The sequence below is a fragment of the Macaca mulatta genome, chromosome 3, assembly GCF_049350105.2.
Source record: "Macaca mulatta isolate MMU2019108-1 chromosome 3, T2T-MMU8v2.0, whole genome shotgun sequence".
Taxonomy (NCBI): domain Eukaryota; kingdom Metazoa; phylum Chordata; class Mammalia; order Primates; family Cercopithecidae; genus Macaca; species Macaca mulatta.
Genome location: NC_133408.1, coordinates 135,021,780 through 135,044,519, shown reverse-complemented (window position 1 = coordinate 135,044,519; position 22,740 = coordinate 135,021,780). Strand labels below are relative to the sequence as shown.

Sequence of the window (22,740 nt, the reverse complement as noted above, 5' to 3'; positions counted from 1 at the left end):
AGGGAATAAAAAACATATGACAATTAAACAATAATCATTAGGAGTAGTGATATAGGAGATAGAGTCAATTCAATCCTGTAGGGAGAATTGAGGGGTGTTTGGGTGGGGTTTATGCCACAGGAAAATAAATGATGTTGTGACCAGGAGAAATAGTTACAAAAGCCTACATACCGGAAAGAACATTATCTTAAACCGTTTACTCAAGTACTCATGTTTGGAAAGAAATACCATATATATTTAAAGTTTGGAACCAATAAAAGATGTTCTTTTGGTGCCTTTATGGTTCAGAATAGTCTAGGTATAAGTGTTTGGTTTGAGCTCTCTCTCTCTGCATTTGTTTTATAATGCCCACTCTATACTTGAAATACAGGCTGAAAGTGTATTACTTGTTCAGTGTCGCAGAGCTCATAGGTATTGAATGCAGGATTCAAACCCTCATCTCTCTTTGTCTCCAAAATTAATTCCCTAAATGAGTTCTTCACTTTTGCGAAGACTTCTTTCTCAAAGTAAATATGACTGTATCTCACACTGTATTATTATTGTTTCTTCCACTGATCTGCTTGTTTAAATTGGTAGCCACATTTTTAATATGCTGACTTCTAGTTATTTATTATTCATCATATTAACATTTTTATATTCTTACTTTTTTTGCTGCAACAACTTCAAAATCACTCTGTTAGTCTTAAGTGAATTTATACGTTTAACATATTTCTATTTACAACCAAATCTAGACACAATCTGATATTGAGAAATGTATGAACATCACAAGATAATTATTCTAAGAGATTATGAATAGATAACACATCTGTAAGTAACATGAGTTTAACTAATATTTAAATATTTTATCTTACATTAAATTATAACATTTAAATTATATAATAATTTACATTTGAGTAATTATAACATGGTTATGAAAACATAAACTAAAAAATGTGGAGACACTACTCTTTGACTGAATGATTTAAATATCACATTTGCCAATAAGGAAAAACAAAGGCATTTCTACCACCTTTGAAAAGCTTGCATTGAACCTGTCACAGACAGATAAATTATTATTTTTAAAAAAGACTCTTGACCTGTCTATATGTCAAAGACCTCCTTCTCCATTAATTTTTTACTTCACTTTACCCCCTCTTATTTAATTTTATGTTAGCCAACACAGTACACTTGCTTCAGAAATGAAAATTTACCTCATCATATATTTCCTGTGAACCTAGTAGTAGGTTCCACAGAACTGAAGTAGGCCCACTAAATACATTTTCAACTAAAGCAGAAATATATTATCCCATTATAAAGGTGACAGTGTAGTGGAGAAACTTAAGCATTAAACAAATAAGTACAATTGTAATAAGCAGTACAATAATGTAATATTAAAATGGTAAATTATGATGACGTGATCAATATTCATTTACCAAAACAGTAAATTGCTCCTTTTTATCAATCTGCTATAATCAAGTTTCTAAGCAAACCACCGTAGTGGAAAATGGATCCTTGCTATCTAATTCTCACTTCGTCCTCTGTAACTCCGTGCTACACTCAAGCATATTACAACCGTGCTTTACGCTCAATCAAGCAAGAACATGGAACACATACTCTTTCTGCCTTCATAGACAAGCACTCCAAGGCAGAGTTACTTAAGTCTCCCCAAGAGATTCACTTGGTTCATCCATAAACAAAAACTGAGAAAAGACCTTTCTGTGCAATAAAACTCCACATGTCATTTTCTGAGGTATTTTAAAGTGATAAGCATACTAGAGGTAAATTGCTATTCCAACACTAACCATATAAAAAAGATAATTCAGATCTAGCTACTAGGTTATGCAGGATTTTTTTTTTTTCTTGTGCTCTCACTTGATTCTATAGGCAGAAACCTGACAGTTCCAGCAATTCAATGTTCTAAACAATTTGCATACACTAAAAACAGCAGCAACAACAAAAAAACTTAGTTTTTGAATAAATTGAGGTGCAGAGAATTTAAGCAACTTGTTCAGGGGCTTGACCATTTATATATGACATATGTCTATGAATCCGATTCATAGACAGTTCAATTAATGTCCTCAAGTAAGGGTCAGCCAGGCCCCCCTAAGAATTGTGGCTAGAGTTGAAGTAAGAAAGACATTTTCTAATTAAAAAAAATGTATAGGTGAGATGTGGAATTACCAATTATGAATATATGTCCACAAAGTAGTTTAATTACTTAATTTTTCATCTTGTAGAAAGAGGCAAAAAAAATGCTACTTGATTTAATTCAGGTTATATGCCATTGCCTTTAAAGGAAGTATTATTAAAGTAGGACAGCGAATCCTCAAAAATAATCTACATAACTTGTTTATGTCTTTAAGAATCCTAAATATATTTAAAAAGCTAATGTATGTGTATAACTAAAATGTTCCTTCTTAAGAAAATAATAGCCAAACAATAGTTTTGCCAAATATTTCTCTTGATATTCAAAGGACAGATTTGCTACAGATGATCAGAAAAGATGGCGATCTGGTATAACTCCACACAGCTCTTCCAGTTACTTCAGAGAAAGAGGACTGGATGTGAGTTGAGGCTTAACAAGAGCCTAAGATTTTGATCGGATTTGCAGATGGAAAACCTTTCAGACAGGAAGAATGGAATGAAAAAGGCAGATAGGTGAGAAAGCAAGACTTGCATTTGGAATAATGAGTAGACTATGTATCTTTAGATAGAGGCAGATCCAGTTCAAAATGAAGATGGAAATCAAACTATGAAAAAATCTCAAAAAGTAAGCTAAAGAAACTGCACTGAATTCTTTGGAGTGTCATAAAATTTCCCTTAGTCAAATCTAAAATTTTGTTTAAAAGAATCTTGAAGAAATCTTAAGTTTATAAAATATTGGACTTTCTGATTAACATTCAATAAGTATATAATAATTTTATAAATATTTAACATCTCAAAGGTAGAAGTAATGCTTTCAAGGATGTTGTCATTTGAGTACATAAGTGAGCACAATGTAATGTTATATGTGCTATATAAATTAAATTTATAACAAAATATTTAAGCCTACTTATAGATAATAACCCATGGTATTTCTAAAAATAGGTTATAAGCTTCAAAAATTATATTTTCCTAGCTGGGCACGGTGGCTCACGCCTGTAATCCCAGCACTTTGGGAGGCTGAGGCGGGTGGATCACGAGGTCAGGAGATCAAGACCATCCTGCCTAACACAGTGAAACCCCGTCTCTACTACAAATACAAAAAACTAGCCAGGCCTGGGGGCGGGCACCTGTAGTCCTAGCTACTTGGGAGGCTGAGGCAGGAGAATGGTGTAAACCCAGAAGGCAGAGAGTGCAGTGAGCCAAGACCGAGCCACTGCACTCCAGCCTGGGCGACAGAGCGAGACTCCGTCTCAAAAAAAAAAAAAAAAAATTATATTTTCCTTTACAACTTTAAAAATAGTCTGCAGATTCTTTCACCATAATGTTAGTAAATCCTGCTTAACAAAACAGTGAGATTCTGAAAAGAACACAGTATTTTTTAATGAAATTTAATCCTTTATTTTGTATGCAATCCAATAGAAAGTGACTAGCATGTCACAACCACTTATGGATATAAATCATTGTCATCTTCAGATGAGTTGTAATTAAAAGCATGTTATTTATCTTTGTAATGAGGATTACAAGGATAAAGATCATTTTAAAAGCAAGGTAGTTGTTTTATGCATCACTTAAAAATTATATCAGTAGGTCAGAATTTTGGTTTGGCTTTATAGTTTTATGTTATTGCTTTAATGTACTGTAAAATGTATGTATACAGTATAAATGTAGTATATACATATAAACATACAGGCCATATAATGACCAAAGTAAGATAAATTTAAAGCAAAAGATGAACAAAAATAAGCATCTTACCTAAATGACCAGCAGTTTCTAACAATTATTATTATAATTAATGTATAAAATGCATGTTAATTCTATATAAGTAATATATACAATTTATCTCACCTTGGTTATTATATAGCAAGTGTGTATGTATACAGATACATATACACACACATATCCAATATATAGACTTACATATTCACTGTGTATATCTAGCATAAATATATATGCACAAACACATATATAGGCTATATAATAACAAAAGTAAGATAAAGTTATATATAACTTGTATACATTTGTATATACACAAGTTACTGGATTTTATATCAATCATGAATCTTCAGTACAGATTTTCCATCAAATATATATCCAGCCCTGAAATTGCAGGTATCACTAGAGTACAATGTTAATTTATCTCACTGGGAATTAGTATATTGATGTTTTCACTGGAAACAATAAATTCATGTGGCCAAAACTGAATCACAATGGAAATCAAAAACATAGAGATGGACAGATAAAACACACAAACCTATATTTGGAGTCCAGGCAAAACTTCAAACCAACTTAGAGCCAGACATTTTGCGAATTTGGGATGTCTGGAAGCTTTCTTAAAAATATGTATTTTAATATCCTGTGTTCTGTGTGGACTTATCCCTAATACACCAAATGTGCATTATTATCTTTCTTTGGAACCAAGCAGAAGAATCATTTTTAGTCATTCCAAAGTTAATAATGTGCTATTGAAAGTGATTGGAATGCAACATACTTTTTTTCCATCAGTTTTGTAACTTCAAGCGACAAGAACAAAGGTGATAATATTTATCACTATTTCATAAATAGAAACTGAAATGTAGCTTGTTTATGAGACTTGCCATGAAATGACAGACTTGGTACAAAAGAAGAATCTAGTCTTCAGATGTTTATATTGAACAGTCCTTTCAAGAAATATATTCAACACCCAAATTCTGCCGACTAGAAAAGACAACATATTCCTAATCTAGTTATTTGGAAATGTTAATTTATTTATTCAAGATGGATTAGTTGAACATCTAATATATTTCAGGTGATAATCTAGGTACTGTGGATAAAATGGTGAACAAAACAAAGACTCACAGATATGCCATTTTAAAAAGAGGTGACAGATATTAAACAAATGACCAAATAAGTAGAACATATACTATTAAGTAGTAATAAGCATCATGATGACAAATAAAGCAAAGTGAATGGATATTGAATGGGAGGATCTATTTACTTTAGGCTGGTCAAGGAAGGCTGCTTTGGGAAAAAAATGTAGTGATGTGTGCTGAGAGGTGAAGCATGAGCAAAGCTGAAATCTCCAAACAGTCCTTGTCATGTTCAAGGAGTAGCAAGGAGGTGGGTGTTTTTCAGGTGAAGTGAACCATGGGAGGTACTTAGTAGTAATCTAGATGGAAACATTGAGATTACAGGAAGGAGTTGTGAAAGGGTACCATTGAAGTGTCTGGACAAGAGAATTATCTTATTGACATTTTAAAATGATCATTCTGTTGTAAGAAGATGGAAGTGTAGAGGTAAAGGTGAAAGTAGATAGTCAATTCCAGATAAGAGATTATGACTGCTTGACAGAAGACTGAGAAGCAGAAAACATTAAAAAATGATACTTTAGATTTGTGTAGAAACACTATACAGTTACATGCCACAACTGTTAGTATTTCAAAAGCGAAAAGCTTTTTCTTGGGTTCCTACTATTTAGAGAGTGTATATAATGTGGCACCTGTGGTTAGATGAAATTATAATATCTCCTTCTCTCAAGTAATAATATAGTTCTTTATTAGTTTTTACATTGTTTTTATTATCATAAGTTGGAGATATAAATATATATATTCTGGATAAAGAATCACACTATAAGGTAACTCATAATACTTTATAGCAATCTGCAATTTACTAACTTAATGACTCTTGTAACACTCATTATTTTTTGTCAATTAATTATATCCTCAGTGATAAAAAATAACATCAAATTTTATTAGCAATTAGCAAATTAATATTTTTCTATGAATAAAATTAGTAATATAAATATTACTAATTATTTTCAGATAATGGTGAGATAATTATCAACTAAGATGATCCAGAGATACAGCTAGGTATTTAAAGGACGTATAAGCTTTTGTCAAGATGGAAAGTCATACCAAATAGGAAAGGAAGCTGCAAAAACAAAGTTAAGTATGTAGACTTCTTTTGAAATTGTAGATTGAATGAATAGGCTAGTCTAATCAAAACACAAAATTTTAATGGGCATAAGTAGAAAAAAACCTTAAAGAGGTAGAACGGGACCAGATTCTTGAGAACTTGGAATAGCAATCTTAGGAACTAGGAACTTATTCTGCAGGCAAAGGAAGCAACTGCTGGTTTTGAGTATATGCATAAACTGATAAAAGAAGTTGTGTTTAAGAATTTATAGGGATTTAGTGTGATAATATATGTGAGTCACAATCCATAAACTTTGTTTCCACACTGCACCATGCATGTTTCATAGCTCCAGAGCCTCATTAGAGAATGAGCAATGTGTCTACACATAGGCCAGTACCTTATATTTTAGCATAAGTTTCCTTTCAGATTTATATAGTTTAGCAGACACCTCTTAAGATAAAATATAAAATACCTATGGAAATCACAAATAATTTATAATTTTGTGTAAAAGATTTGATAGGCCTCAAATGCAATTAAAAATAAAAAGTCAGAAACATCTTGGTTGCTCTGTTGAATTCCCACTTTTACCACGTGCCAATTCTAGTTTTTCTTATTGTCTCAAAGCCATGCCAATTTGTAATTATTTACCTTTTCAAGGAATTACATTTAATATATAATATTTTGTTTAGAACTTGAATATACCTTTGTAATTTATATTTTTATTCTAATTTTATAGGGAAGGAAATAAATTCATAGGGATGAAGTTGTAAGATATAAAGTTTCTTTAGGGACAAAAAATAAGGAGACATACAATGGTAATTATATAAACCGCAAGTTAATATAGCGTGTTCTGAGGCAGAAGAAAAGATTCTCAGTTCCCCCAAGTTTTTCCATGCTAGCAACAACTATGGATGAAACTACTAATTCATTTATTTGAAATAGATTAGTCGAACATCTAGGATCTAACAAAAGATAAATATAGAACATATAACCATATAGAACATGAGAACAGATGACAGAAGGAGGGAGAGGAAGGAGGGAGATAGGTAGGTATATAGATAGGTAATATGTATATCTACCCTATCTAACATATATACACAGATGTACACACATATAGGTTAGAAGCACCGGGTCACATCAGTAGTTACTGACAGAAACTCCTTCCAGTAAGATTAGGTTGGTGCAAAGTAATTGTGGTTCACATTGTTTCTTTATTAACTTGTTCCTTCAGAAACTTGCTACAGAATCAGATATGCATTTCTGTACCAGCATGTTGATGTTTACTAGTGAGCAACATATAACATGGCTCAGAGACTTTAATCTATGCCACATAGTATGGGGGAAGTAGACAGTTGAGGCATTTAAAACAATAAAATGGGAACAGTAATCATAACATCTAGAATTGGCAATTATCTTTAGTTTCTACCCAGATATAGAATACTTGAGTTTTTTAAAAGTAATTTTCTAACACAAAATTTTGAGTTTTTGTAAATTTGGAAGAACATTTAGGTCTTAATTGTTCAGACTATAGCATCAACTCATAATTAAGATGTAAGAAAATAAAATACTAAATCATGGAGCATAATTATAGGCATCTCATTACTTCTATCAAGACAAGCTCTATATCTCATAAAAGTTGAGAAACAATATTATATGTATATTTGAACTTGAAAAAATCAATAAACACTTGATTAGATTTTTCACTTTGCATTGAGGTTGTTATTTTGAAGACGTTGGCTTTAAGAATATAAAGATGTTAATCTCCTTGAAACTTTTTCGGTTCCACTGAAAGTCAACCACCAAGCAGTCATGTGCCTTTTAAAGATGAAGGGTTTCCTCACACTTACCTGTTAAAGGGCCTCTTCTTGATGAATAATTCCCTTTGTTGTGTTAGACTGTCCCATGGATTGTTTTTTTAAATATTCTGGAAAGTAAAGCAAACAAATAATTTATAAAGTTTGAACTTTGACGCAAACTTGAACCTAGTTTAAAAATCAAAAAAGTACACTTCTATCCTACTGCCAGCAGACTCTTCCATGACACCTTGGAAACATTACTGATCCTGTCTCTCAGGCATCGTTACCCTCTTTGTTCTCTCATCACTAGGCACTCAGAGCACTATTATCTCCCTCACTTCTTCCCAAATTGGATTCTCAGAGATTATTGCCACTACTTGTGAGTGTAAATTTGGCTCATGTCTTCTCACCCTCTGTTTAGCTGCCTTATCTTTTTAGACAAAATCTGTTCACCCTCTTAACTGCTTTGGACATTTCCGGCTATCTTCTTTCACACTCTGGGGCTGTGACTCCCTCCTTTAAGTTCCAGTTAACTCACAGTGAGTGAGTAATAGTCAACTTAGCATCTGGTTACAGAACAACCAAGCTATTTTTCTTACAATTATTCTCAAATGCTCTTAAACTTAAAGGCTTAGTGTTTTGGCACAAGTTGAATAGGAATTCTGGATTCTACAGTTTTCATGCTTATGTGACACAGCAGCCACAGATTCGGAGGCTGTGGCAAGAGGTTGAGTGGGTGGATACAATGGTGACTAGTTTAATGAGTCACTCATTGAGAGTTTTAGTGCTGAAAACTGCATTCAGAGAAACACACAAGTGGTTCTTAAAGGACATAGGCAAAATCATTTCATAGGAAGAAATTACCTGACCAGAAATTAAAAACATCTGCAGCATACCCTCTCTCTCAGGAAACAAAAAAACTTCATAGTGTCCCATGACCAAATAATTAAAAATATAAGTTAGTTTTTAAGTTTAGAATCAGACTATCTTTTCAAGTAAAAACTCAGTTGCTTTGGTGCTAGGTTGCATTACTGGCACCACTTTTCCCTCCCGTCTTATCTCCATGCTTTTTGCCACATGAGTTTGCCATTCTTCCCTCAAAGGGGAACAGCTTATTTCCCCACTCTTTGGCTATGAGTTTCATCATGAGACGTGCTTTTGTAAATAGAATGATGTAAAAGTGACAATATGCCAGTTCCAAAAGCTGAGGCCTCAAGATATGTTGTATGTTTCCATTTGCTCTCTTATCCTTTTGCCATCACCATAAAATGTACATACCTGGGCTAACCCACTGGTTTCAGGAGAATGATGAAAAATACATGGAATGGAGAAGCCCTTGCTAAGTTGCCCCAGCCAAGCCCAGACTAAGTAAGTGTTCCCAGTCAACCTGTAGAAACTAGAGTGAGCTCACATCAGATAACTGCAGTGGACCAAGCTGATGGTTTCTTTAAGATCACCAAATTTCCTGTAGCTTGTTATTCCATAATAGCTCTTCAATACATGTTGAATAGAATCATTTTTGAAATAAGCACAGAAATCAGTTACCTACAAGCTTGCCCAAATTGCTACTCCATTAGAGTTACGTGGACATATTTTCAACTAGGCATCTCTTAGAAGTTGTCTGCAATCATTATTAACAAAAAACAAATAGGGTCAGTAACTTTTTATTATGGACTAAAATAACACATATTTTCTGAAATAATATGAGATCAGCCTGACTTATCCCAAAGTAAATTTATATTTTTTATCACACGGTAATTTATCAATAAAATTAATTTACAAAATTGTGCCTTTGAAACGTTGGTAAAGCTCTAAATTTGTTCCTGAATTTCCAAATGCAGACAGTACATCATGGTGGTTAAGAACAGAATTGCAATAATACAACCAAGGATATAAGCCCAAATATGCTATTTATATTTGTCCTTGGAAAATACCTAAGATTTTTCTGAGCTTCAGATTTTTATTGCAGAGGAAATTAATAATAATAATGTTCAATTTTCATATAATGCATACATATACTTTGTCAGTGTCTGGAAAATAAAAGTGAGTATTAATATTTTCCAAGAAAGTTTAAGTCACATTCATTAGCATTAGTATTTATTATTTTGTCTTATATCTTTTAACAAGCAGTTGTTGAAAATATGGCAGGAGATGAGTTTGGCTTTAGGTGACAAGAAAATTAGCAAGGAAGTCCTCAAGTTTGAAGAAAGGGCTAAGCTAAAAGAGTCATTGAAAAAGCACAGTCAAGAAGGCCTGGTCATGACATCACAGGAGAGGAATGGATCTCAGGCAACATCTCATGGGCAGAAGCCCAGAGGAGAAAACAATGTAAATAGAGAATGAAATTCATGCAAACTTTAAGACACTGCATGTCACTGAGAACAAAAGTTGGTAATTGATTTGTGAAAGCCAGTATGTATCAAAAATGTGAATGTGTGTATCCTTTACCCAACAATTCCATTAAAATAATTCATTAAAATAACAGCAATAAATATGTGTACAAAGATATTTATACCCAAAGAAGTGCACTGATGCACTGCTAATAATAGTGGAGGTAGAAAACTTGCATGTTCATTGCAAAACATATTTAAGTAAATTATAGAATATGAACACTGTACCCTTTAAGATACATATATTAAACACATGTATTTCATACACTTACATTTTATGAATTGATGTGTGTGTGTGTGTGTGTGTGTGTGTGTGTCTATGTGCACATGCAACTACAATGAAATGTTTAAAAGGACGATGACCATCTAGTTTAAAACTGTCTCTGGTTTATAGGTGTTGTGCTTATATTATCATCTTTATAGTTATCTGCATTTATAGTTAAGCTAAAATAATAATCTAAAATTATTCTGATCACAAAGGTATAACGATAAACCATTTAAGGTATTTCTAAAAGTATTCTTTTAAGAGAGAAGAGTTAGATGTAAAAATGGAAAACCAAGTTTCTAATAATATAATTGGCCTAGTGGATTGGTAACTTTGTATGGTTGATGCTAGGTATATCTGGTGGAAGTAATTGTTTTTGAAGTATATGATTGCCAGTATATAGGGAATCAGAGGCTTAACTGTGCTTATGAGATATATGTAACTGAATCAGCCACTCTGCCATAACCTCTTCATGTGATAGAACCGTGTGCACTATGACTCGTCGTCTACAATCCTAGGTAGGAGTTGTGTATGTTTGAAGCATAAATTGGTAATTTAAAGAGACTGTTTCAGGGAATAAGTAATATTTTATTTTATTTTATTTTATTTTGAGGTGGAGTCTCGCTCTGTCACCCAGGCTAGAGTACAGTGGCGCCATCTCGGCTCACTGCAACCTCTGTTTCCTGGGTTCAAGCTATTCTCCTGCCTCAACCTCCCAAGTAGCTGGGATTACAGGTGCCTGTCCCCACGCCCAGCTGATTTTTGTATTTTTAATAGAGATGAGGTTTCACCTTGTTGGCCAGGCTGGTCTCGAACTCCTGACCTCAGGTGATCCTCAGCCTCCCAAAGTGCTGGGATTACAGGCATGAACCACCGCACCTGGCTGGAAAAAGTAATATTATTGAGGGCATTGATTGCACCAAGTACCAAACTCCATTCATTGTTTATGTATGCCACTTTGTCTCTCTAATAACCCTATGTGATGACTGCTGCCATTCATTAAAATATTTTTCAGTACCAGGGTTGAACAGAGTGCTTTGGGGAATTATTTCATTTGATCCATACCCCAATCCAATGTGGTAGGTATTCTTTCTTTTATTAAAATTTATTCTTATTTTTATGTGACACATAATAATTGTACTTATTTATGGGGTACTATATGATATTTTAATGCAAGGATACCATGTGTAATAATCAAATCAGGTTAATTAGCATATTCATCACCTCAAACATTTATCATTTCTTAGTGTTGGGACTATTCAAAATTCTATCTTCTAGCTATTTGAAAATATACAAAAAAATGTTAACTGTAGTCACTATAGTGTTGTTAACTATTGAACACAAGAAATTATTTCTCACATGTAGTTCCAGTTTTGTACCTATTAACCTGTCTCTTCCTATCCCCAATCTGCTCTACACTTCCCAGCCTCTAGGAACCACTGTTCTACCCTCTGCTTTTATGAGATCAACTTTTTAGCTCCCACAGGTGAGATGAAACATGTAGTATTTATCTTTATGTGCCTGACTTATTTCACTTAACATAATGACCTCCGGTTTCATCCATGTCCTTACTTGAATGATAGTATTTCATTCTTTTGACGGCTGAGTAATATTCCATCGGGTATATATTAATAGACCAGTTTTTATTCATTCATCCACTGATGGACACTTGGGCTGATTCCATATCTAGGCTATTGTGAATAGCACAGTAACAAACAGGGATGCAGATATCTTTTTGAACTACTGATTTCCTTTGGATATATACCTAGCAGTGGGATTGCTGGATCATAAGGTAATTCTATTTTTAGTTTTGTTGAGGAACTTCCACACTGTTTTTTATGGGTTTTCTAATTTACATTCCATCAACAGTGTATAAGAAGTGTCCACATCCTCACCAGCATTTGTTACTCTTTCTCTTTTTGATAATATAAATTTTAACAGGTTTAAGATGACTTCTCATTCTGGTTTTGATTTTCATTTCCCTGATGATTAGCAATGTTAAGCATTTGTTCATATATTTGTATGATGTTTGTATGTCTTCTTTTGAGAAATGTCAATTCAGATTATTTCCATATTTTAATCAGATTTTAAAATTTTGTTTATTTATTTATTTATTTATTTATTTATGTTGCTCTTGAGTTGTTTGAGTTTTTTGTATATTCTGGGTGATAATCCCTTATCAGATGAATAACTTGGAAATACTTTCTTTTATTCTTTAGGTTGTTGATTAACTTTATTGTTTCCTTTGCTGTACAGAAGCTTTTCAGTTTGATGTAATCTTTTTTTTCTATTTCTGCTTTGGTTGCTTGTATTTTTGAGGTCTTCTCCGTAAAATCTTGTGCAGATCAATATTCTGAAGCATTTCCCCTATATTTTCTTCTAATAGTTTCATAGTTTCAGATCTTATATTTAAGTCTTTAATTCATTTAAAGCTGATCTTGGCATATGGTCAGAGATAGGGGCCTAGTTTCATCTTTCTGCTTGTGGATATCTATTTTTCCTAGCATGACTTATTAAGGGCACTGTCCTTTCGCCAATTAATGCTCTTAGTGCCTTTGTTGATAATAGTTCTTCAATACACATTGGATAGGATAATTTCTCAAATAAGCACAGAAATCAGTTACTTATAAGCTTGCTATTGTTGACAATCAGTTGACTGTAAATATATGGCTTTGTTTTTCTGGGTTCTCTATTCTGTTCCATTGGTCTGTGCGTCTGTTTTTATGCCAGCACTATGCTGTTTTGGTTACTATAGCTTGTAGTAAATTTTGAAGTCAGGTAGTGTGATGCCTCCAGCTTTGTTCTTTTTGCTCAGAATTGCTTTGGTTATGTCAATGTCATTTGTGATATTCTTACTCTTATTTTGCAAATAAGGAATAAGGGACCCTGTCTGAAGCTAAGTAACTTGCCTGAAGATGTACAATATTAAGTGGCAGTGCTGGAATTCGAATCTTTACAGTTTGATAGATAATAAGCTTAGATTTTTATTCACTGATCCCTGCTACCCATCATCAGAGAAAGAATTTTTTTATATGGAGGTGTCTCAGGGGGAGGTGTCCCTCATTGCTTCAAAGTGGAAAACCAATTGAACTTCAGCTGTGACTCAACAGATGGTCTAATTTAGTCTGGAGGACCTTCATGTTATTGGTGGTGAATCGCTCAGCTACCGCTGATCAAAAGCTATTTACCTGAATATAGCCATGTCTCCAGTAATGCGTGGTGCTATCTTAAGGGATATAATTTATACTTGTCCCCCAGACTCATCTGATCACCTATCCCAAAGCCCTTCCCAAGTGGCCAGAAGAGAGTTCCTCTCTTTAAAAACTTTCCAGTGATGGTCATTTCCATTTCGCACAGTGGTGAGAGCAGATTATCTTAGGCAATAATGGATAAAATCTCATTTTCCAATATTTCTGGGTAAATGAAGTTATCCATAATGTCATTCTACGATCAATATGATTTTATTAATATTCACAAGAAATCTAAAATTTCTTCAGTTTATAAATAAACTAAAGAATATATATAGTGGCACTATTTACAACAGCAAAGACTTGGAACCAACCCAAATGCCCATCAATGATAAACTGGATAAAGAAAATGTGGCACATATGTACCATGGAATACTATGCAGCCATAAAAAAGACTGAATTAATGTCCTTTGCAGGGACATGGGCAAAGCTGGAAACCATCATTCTATGAAAACTGACACAGGAACAGAAAACCAAATACTGCATTTCTCACTCATAAGTGGGAGTTGAACAAGGAGAACACATGGACACAGGGAGGGAACATCACACACTGGGGCCTTTTGGGGTGTTGGGGACAAGGGGACGGATAGCATTAGGAGAAATACCTAATATAGATGATGGGTGTATGGGTGCAGCAAACCACTATGGCACATGTATACCCATATAACAAACCTGCACATTCTGCACATGTATCCCAGAACTTAAAGTGTAATTTTAAAAAAAGAATATATATATATACACACACACACACACACACACACACACACACAGTGAATTTAGACACGAGCATACTTTTTATATAACTTAGACTATACTCATTTAAAAACTCAGAATGTAAATTGGAAGATTTTATGTGGGTCTACATTTATTATTTGTTTTTTCTGATCAATAGGAAAATGAATGAATGAAAATGAATGAAAATAATGAATGAAATGAATGAAATTTTTTTTTTTTTTTTGAGATGGAGTCTGCTCTGTTTCCCTGGCTGGAGTGCAGTGGTGCCATCTCGGCTCACTGCAAGCTCCACTTCCTAGGTTCAGGCCATTCTCCTGACTCAGGCTCCTGACTAGTTGGGACTACAAGCGCCTGCCAGTACGCCCGGCTAACTTTTTGTATTTTTAGTAGAGACGGAGTTTCACCGTGTTAGCCAGGATGGTCTCCATCTCCTGACCTCATAACCTGCCCACCTCGGCCTCCCAAAGTGCTGGGATTACAGGTGTGAGCCAACATGCCCAGCCATGACAATATTTTTAATTATTTATTCTAAGTTTTAATGAAATGGAGGAAGCCTTACGTTTTTTCACAACTTTGTAAGTTAGTTTGTACTTCATGGAGTTAATTTATAGCTCTATGGTTAATATCGCCAAAGCTTATCTAACACAAGTGAGCACATATATACAAGATGAATTATATGTTTATGAGGAAAAAGTATTGACATCAAGGATAAACATTCCTCAGACTGAGTTGTCTCCATTGGCCAAATTCAATTTTACTCCACAGAGGAAACTACCCATGAGAGACTGTCTTCAATAGGCACATTACTGAATTAGTCTAGCAAACATATGAACATAATTGTATCTATTTATAAGAACAAAGCTTCTATTTGAGGAAGTGGTCAGATTTTGAAAAATATCCCCGAAATCACCCCCTTTTTCCATAACTAGAATGAAATGACAATCCTGAAGCTGGGAAAAAACAACAACAAAACTAAAGCTCTATGTTCATCAAAATTAATATGAAAACCCATGTCACTTTTGTAACCAATAAACTTCAAAGTATTGGTGGCTTTTCCTTCATGTGTTACTGCTTACAGTATTTTTTAATTAGGGACAATTTGTTACAAGCAAGGCAAAATCACTGGCAGTATGACCCACACACAATGGCTAAAAACATAATTAGATTTGTTTGGCATCTAATTTTGGGCTATTTTAATTCAAATATTAAAAACATAAATGAAAATTATGGTTTTGGAGTGAAATTGAGTTTAGTATATTGGACTTTGGAAATCTTATTTCCATGAACTACATGGCAATATGAGAAATTCCATGGCAGATTTTGTGTGCATTCAAAAAGAGTTCAGCATATGTTCCCAAATAAATGAGACTTATTTTCTGCAATATATTTTAATTATTTACATCATAAGAAAGTATCATAAAGATGGTCCAGTAAATGAAAATAAAGAGCTATTTTTCTGGTTTGAAGAAAAGAGATTTGAATGATTGATGCTGTTGCTCTAAATGCTTTTAGATCAATAAAAATGCACATTGTCCCAGGTGTACTGGAAAACTCAAAAGAAAGATAAACATGAAGAATTCCTATGAAATGTTCACAATCTAGTTTGATAGCGTAATTTGAATGAACAAAATCTTCATGCACAGCAATTCAGTAGAACTATCATACAAATTCTCTTATGTGATATGGGTTACAGGAAAACTCTGAGTACTCTTCAGAGGAGGTGATGGTTTTCTCAAATGGAATTTACAAGCACATCTTGGGTAGGCAGTGGAAGGGTGAGGACACTTTGTTAGAAATCATGAATAAATTCAAGAAAAGTGAGTGGATTTAGCATGGGTATTAGGTTTCTATTGATGTTATGAAAAATTAACAGAAAATTAAAAAGTTAGTGGCTGAAAGCAACACCAATTTATTATATTACAGTTCTACAGGTCAGAAATCTGCAACTTTAAACTAAAATCAAGAAGTCAGCAGGGCTGAGTTCCTCACTGGAGACCCTAGAGGAGAACCCATTTCACTTCTATTTCCGGTTTCCAAAGGCCTCTCTCTGGTCCTTGCACAAAAACCCATAACGTTCAGAGCCAGCAACAGGGAGTTGAATCCTTCTCATGCAGTCATCTCCCTTTGACCACCGCTGGGAAAGGTTCTCTGCTTTAAAGAACTCGTGTGATTAGATAGGATTTACCTGGCCAATGCAGCATAATCTCTCCATCTCAAAGGACTTTACCTTAATCAAACCAGCAAACCCCCTTTTGCCACATAAGGCAACATATTTACAGCTTCTGAGATTAGAACATGGACATCTCTGGGAATCATTATTATTGCCTACTGGATCCTACATATGGGATGGAATAATTTTCCTCTCTTTCATTCTTAGAGTTTTCTACGCTTTTAAACCTTGTCCCTTACACGTTATATTAAGCTAAACTCTACCCAATAAAGAGAGTGTGATTCTAATTTGGGTGTGGAGATTGGAGCAATGATCATGGTGGGGAGAAAAATAAAAGCCTTGCTTTTAATTGTTTTCTGATTTGTAGCAAGTCAGTCATGGTGTTAGCGTAAAAAATTTAAGCCCATTTTCATAAGAATATTCTAGCTTGAAATCCCAACCTCATCCATATAATGATACACATAGACTTTATTGGTCATGGTTTACAGATGGGAAAACAGATGGACTGCTCTTGTCTTGTCCCCAGTCATCCAAATTACTTCAAGAATGAAGACCAATATCTTCTGCAAAACAGTCTAACTCAGACTCTCTGGCCTTCAGACATCAAAACATACAGAAACCTAAACGTTTAACAAATTGCTAAAAGTACTCAATTTCTGCCCATCACCTTCTCTCCTATCCCTTTGGTCACACCTGCCACACAAAATTCCACTGTTTAATCTTCTATTTACTGTCCTACATTTGGGCTCATCCTTCTATATGCTGTGGTATGTAAAGCCAACCCTGTCCAATATGGCCTACCCTTTTTTGTCCAAGCCCAAATCTTGATAGAAGAGACTAAGAACACATTCCTAACAAGCAAAAGTTTTGTCTTGAACCTCAGTAGCAAATACAGTTTGATGGATATTTTGAGGTCATTCTATGAAGAGTCTTAAATTTGGGGCAGAGAATTTTGCCTTGATGAAGTAATTCATCAAGAATAAGAAAGTTTGAGGACTTAGTTGTTATTTTTAAACATTTACTTAAGTATGCATGCTAAAAGAACAAGAATTGGGTAGTTGAGGATAAGAGCCCAGGTGTGAGGTTTGCATAGTAGTTGAGGCAATCAAGATTATGACAATTTGAAGAAGGACTGGCTTCATTCAGAAAGTTGTAAAAATTTTTAAAGTGGCACTTCTCCTTTCAAAACACATATGCTATTTTTCTTTTCTTTTTGAGTTGGAGTCTTGCTCTGTCACCCAGGCTGGAGTGCAGTGGCATGATCTCAGCTCACTGCAAACTCCACCTTCTGGGTTCAAGCAATTCTCCTGCCCCAGCCTCCCTAGTAGCTGGGATGACAGGTGCCTGTCACCACGGCCTGATAATTTTTGTATTTTAGTAGAGATGAGGTTTCACCATGTTGGTCAAGCTGGTCTCAAACTCCTGACCTGAAGCAATCCACCTACTTCGGCCTCCCAAAGTGCTGGGGTTACAGGCGTGAGCCACTGTGCCAGGCCTCATATGCCATTTTTATGTAAATGATATATTTTAGATACTAGTTTTTTATGTATGTATCTGTGGGTGCCTACATGAAGAAAAAATCAGAGATCGAATGAGTGATAATTTTACCATTTTAGATTCTGTTTGAAATTAAAATCACCATCAGTTTTCAAAGTTGTATATGAATTGTCCGGGCACGGTGGCTCATGCCTGTAATCCCAGCACTTTGGGAAGACTAGGTGGTCGGATCATGAGGTCAGGAGACGGAGACCCTCCTGGCTAACATGGTGAAACCCCATCTCTAGTAAAAATGAAAAAAAAAAAAAATTATCCAGGCATGGTGGTGGGCGCCTGTAGTCCCAGCTACTCAGGAGGCTGAGGCAGGAGAATGGTGTGAACCTGGGAGGCGGAGCTTGCAGTGAGCCGAGATCACACCGCTGCACTCCAGCCTGGGTGACAGAGCGAGACTCTGTCTCAAAAACAAAACAAAACACAACAAAATTTGTGTATGGATTTCCCATATCATAAAAGCTAACTTGTGTTTAGAAAATGGATTCTAGATTACAATAAACATAAGAGAAAACTGGATTTTTTTTCCTTATAATAGGTATGTGTAAAGGTAACTGGAATCACTTACTGGAATAACTCTCAAACACTTACATCATTATGCAATTTTAAAAAATTATATCTAAAGTTTTAGCCTAAGAAGATATGAATAAAAAAGAAACAACAAAGGAATTCTTCTGCATTGCAAGCTATTAATTTTAATAATGAACTGGAGAAAACCAAGTTACTTGGTAATACATATTTAAGAAATTGAAAAATAATGAATGATTGAAGTGTGCTAAGCCAATGAACTTCTGTACTAAAGAATATTACATAATTTGGACAAGTATAATTGAATATTCCAACTAATAACTAACTTTATCTGATACAATATTAAATAATGGAAGCATTGATTATGAAAACAAAGTATAAAAACTGCTATCTTTAAATACAAAGAAACTACCAAAGTACAGTAAACTTGAAAAAAAATTATAGTTTACTTGCAACAGGACACTGCAATATTAACTTTTCCTAAAATTCACTTTTAACATTTTACTTCAAAATTACAGCTATAGCAAATTTATAGAAGTGAAGTGAGAATGTAATCACTGATGCAGATAATTCCAGCCCTTAGCAAACCTAAGAAGGCATCTAATTATAATTTATTTAAAGGAGCTATTACTGTGATCAAATAGAACAGATTGCCATACAACTTTCTATGGTGTAAAAGATATTTTAACCAGTTCATAGAACAAGAAAGTGGAAAAATATCCAATAAATTATTACTTCTGTATTATTCAATGCATTTGTGGAAGGTTGTTACTACAATGAACAAGATTAAAAGATCCCTACATCTAAACCAGTCATAATGAGAAATTTGGAGAGAAAACTTCAGAAATTACCCCCTTACTTACCTTGCGTATTAAGTTTTTTACACTTAAAAAATACATTTGTAAGCATTTAATATTGGACATGATCATGAATTATTTAAGAGACAGGTATCTCCTTTTTTCCTGGGCCTCACAGAGGTTTGGCTAACCACAAGTTCACTCCCTTCCATGTCGGTCAATTTAGAATATTTGGAAACCTCATTAATCATTTGTTGGAGGGTACTTCTAGGACACGACTCTCTCAATTACAAAGAAGGTCACATGAAAGTTAACGAGTCCTTTAAATAACTCATTGCTTCCTTGTTCCATTTATTTTTGTGAAGATATTAGAGCAGGAATCACTTTTCTATGGTGTTGGGAAATTAAAAATAATAATCATCTGCAGTTTTCATATTATTTTGATTTTGTTAAATGTGTTACATTTTATTTTAGGTCTATGTATTAGAACGTCCTAAACATAGAAACTAATTCTACTATTGTGGCTTCTGAAAAGTCAGAGAGAGTTAGATTTCTAATAATTACCATATGTAAGAACAGAAATAAACATATAAATCTGTTAAAACTATTAGTCAAACAAATTTTTAATTCTGACAACAGAAAGCAGAATTGTCTAACCATAATTTCCAATAATATGGTAACAGGGTATGTTAATCAGGAAAGGTTTTTTATACAGTAATCTAAAAAATGTCAGAAACTTAATACAACAAAGATTTATTTCTCATTCCTACAAGTGTACTGTACACTGTGAATTCCCATGACATTCCCAGGTCAGTATCCTGTGTGCAGTACACAGTGGTTCAGGCAGCTTCAGTCACGTGACGGTGTCATCTCTTGTCCTAACTTGGGAACAAGTTAGAACAAGGGAGATATTGAAGAAACAAAAATAAGCCAAACTTCCCTCCCTTGAAATTTACACTCATGTTCACCATTCTTGAGTATGACTGGTTCTTGGACCTTCCTAACCTTTGGAGCAAGGAAACATAGAGGAATAAGGTAATATTTAGGGAGTATTATTTGCAGTTGAAAATTGCAGATGAAGCAGTCTGCAATTCATCTACAAAGAAACACTCTCAACTACTATCTACATGAGACAATTCAAAGGATTAATCCAGTCCAATCTCCAAGATCACCCAGAACACTGGCTGAGATGTGAGAGCTTCTATATCAGTTCAGATGTCATTACTTTGGATTAATACATATAAACTAAAAAGCCAAGTGAAGGGAACATTCACAAAACACACACACACACACACACACACACACACACTCTCTCTCTCTCAAAGTGGGGGAACAGACACAGAACAGATACCATTAGGAGAAGGGAAGAGGGAGAGGCATGCAGAAGTCACCAGTCCATAGACGTTTTGGTTCTAGTGAGGAGGCATTGTGAGGGGTGCTGAACTGGTGAGGAGTGCTCCTCCATTGAGCCTAGATTTGTCTTTTGGGAAGTCTTGAGTCCATGGTTCTCTGTGCCTCCTAGCTTCAACTTTAAGGATGCATTTCCTTGGCCATTATACTTGTACCCATCAGAAGTGGGTTTTGGGGAATGTCCTCTACTTGGAGTCCAAGGAGCTTTCCCAGTTAACTTCCTGCTCACAGAAACTTTTAAATCTGTAACAATCTTTTGTTAATGTGTGATCCAAACTCATAGTTTCATTGCCAGTACAACTTTCAAACACCCAGTAAGCTTTAATTTAAATCTTCTTTATGAACCTGGAACATACCCAGCTCTTTCTATCTTCTCCATCTCTACTCTTTTATTCCATTATTCATTCTCTCAATATTACAGGGTAACTAGAAAGTTGTTTGAATTTCCCAGAAGAGCCACACTCTTAATCTGATCTTTGCTCTGAGTCGTTACACCAAATTGTTGAGTACCATGTCCGTAACCTATTTTTTGCTTTGATGTGGTTTAATCAATTGGAAATACATTACCAGACACTTATCTGTAAAGACCTTTTCACTCTTACCACTTTTTAGGACTATAAAACAATTATTTTTCCAACACTGAAAAGCTCTGCATTGGACTCTTCTCACCTCTTACAATTCTACTTGCAAACTAGCCAAATCTATTCTGAGCTCATTTCTTTCTTATTATATATTGCCAAATACAGTTAATAGCAACTTGCAAACATTATGAACATTCTGCTTTTAAACCAAAGTCACATATTTGTCAAGTACATGATTTGCTGCTGCTCACATTCTTCTAAGATTTTTTTATTATGTGAAATTTGTGCCCATTTTTCCAAAGCCACTAATATCAGTTCTGTCTGTTTGCTCACTGTGGGATCACTCAATTGATACCAAATATATTGTGTTTATTAAAATAACATCTCACTTCTGGTACTAATTTCTACAAAAACCAAGGTAAGCTGGGTTAGTTAGAAACAAAAAATGCCCATATCTCAGTGCTCAATGCAACAAAGGCTTATTTCTGATTCATTCCAAATCTGCTACATATTTGGGCATCTCTTTGGGCACTGTTCTTGTAGCAACTCTGTAATCCATAATCCATGCTGTTTCGATGTTTTGGATCCACAACACAAGGCCTCCTAGTAACCACAGCAAGGAGGGAGAGAGACTGAAGAATGGTGCCTGAGATTTCACTATTTTAGCCAGCAAGGAGAGACATGATACTTCCTCCCACACTTTATTCTCCAAAATAGTCATATGGTTTAAAATAATTGTAAGGGTATCTAAGAATGTAGGGGAGAAAAATGGAATATTCAGTTTTATTCTGTGCCACAAGAGAGAACACCTTCCCATATACAATTTTGCCTAAATCTTTGTAAAAATAGTACTGTAATGTATTTACCTACTTTAAGAGAGTAAATAACATTATCAAATAAAAAACAGGCAGTATATTCCAATACTTAACAGTGCAGGTTATTTTATAAAGTCAGTTATGGGCCTGCAATCCCAGCACTTTGGGAGGCCGAGGTGGGTGGATCACTTGAGGTAAGGAGTTCTAGAGCACCCTGGCCAACATGGCCAAACCCCGTCTCTACTAAAAATACAAAAATTAGCCAGGCATGGTGGCATTTGCCTGTAATCCCAGCTACTAGGGAGGCTGAGACAGGAGAAACACTTGAACTCTGGAGGCAGAGGTTGCAATGAGCCGAGATCATACCACTGCACTCCAGCCTGGGGGACAGAGCAAGACTCCATCTTAAAAAAGGAAACAATAGTAATAATAATAATACAGT

At 34.6% G+C, this 22,740-nt stretch overlaps 1 protein-coding gene across 2 annotated transcripts in view; it reads right to left on the bottom strand.

The window, feature by feature from the left end:
• SEMA3A (semaphorin 3A) overlaps positions 1-22,740 on the bottom strand; it is a 559,757-nt gene that overhangs the window by 412,794 nt on the left and 124,223 nt on the right. For both annotated transcript variants that reach the window (XM_077998087.1, XM_028846125.2), the window contains exon 2: positions 7,863-7,939. The gene's annotated coding sequence lies outside the window, so the exon portion shown is untranslated. The remainder of the gene's footprint in view (positions 1-7,862; positions 7,940-22,740) is intronic.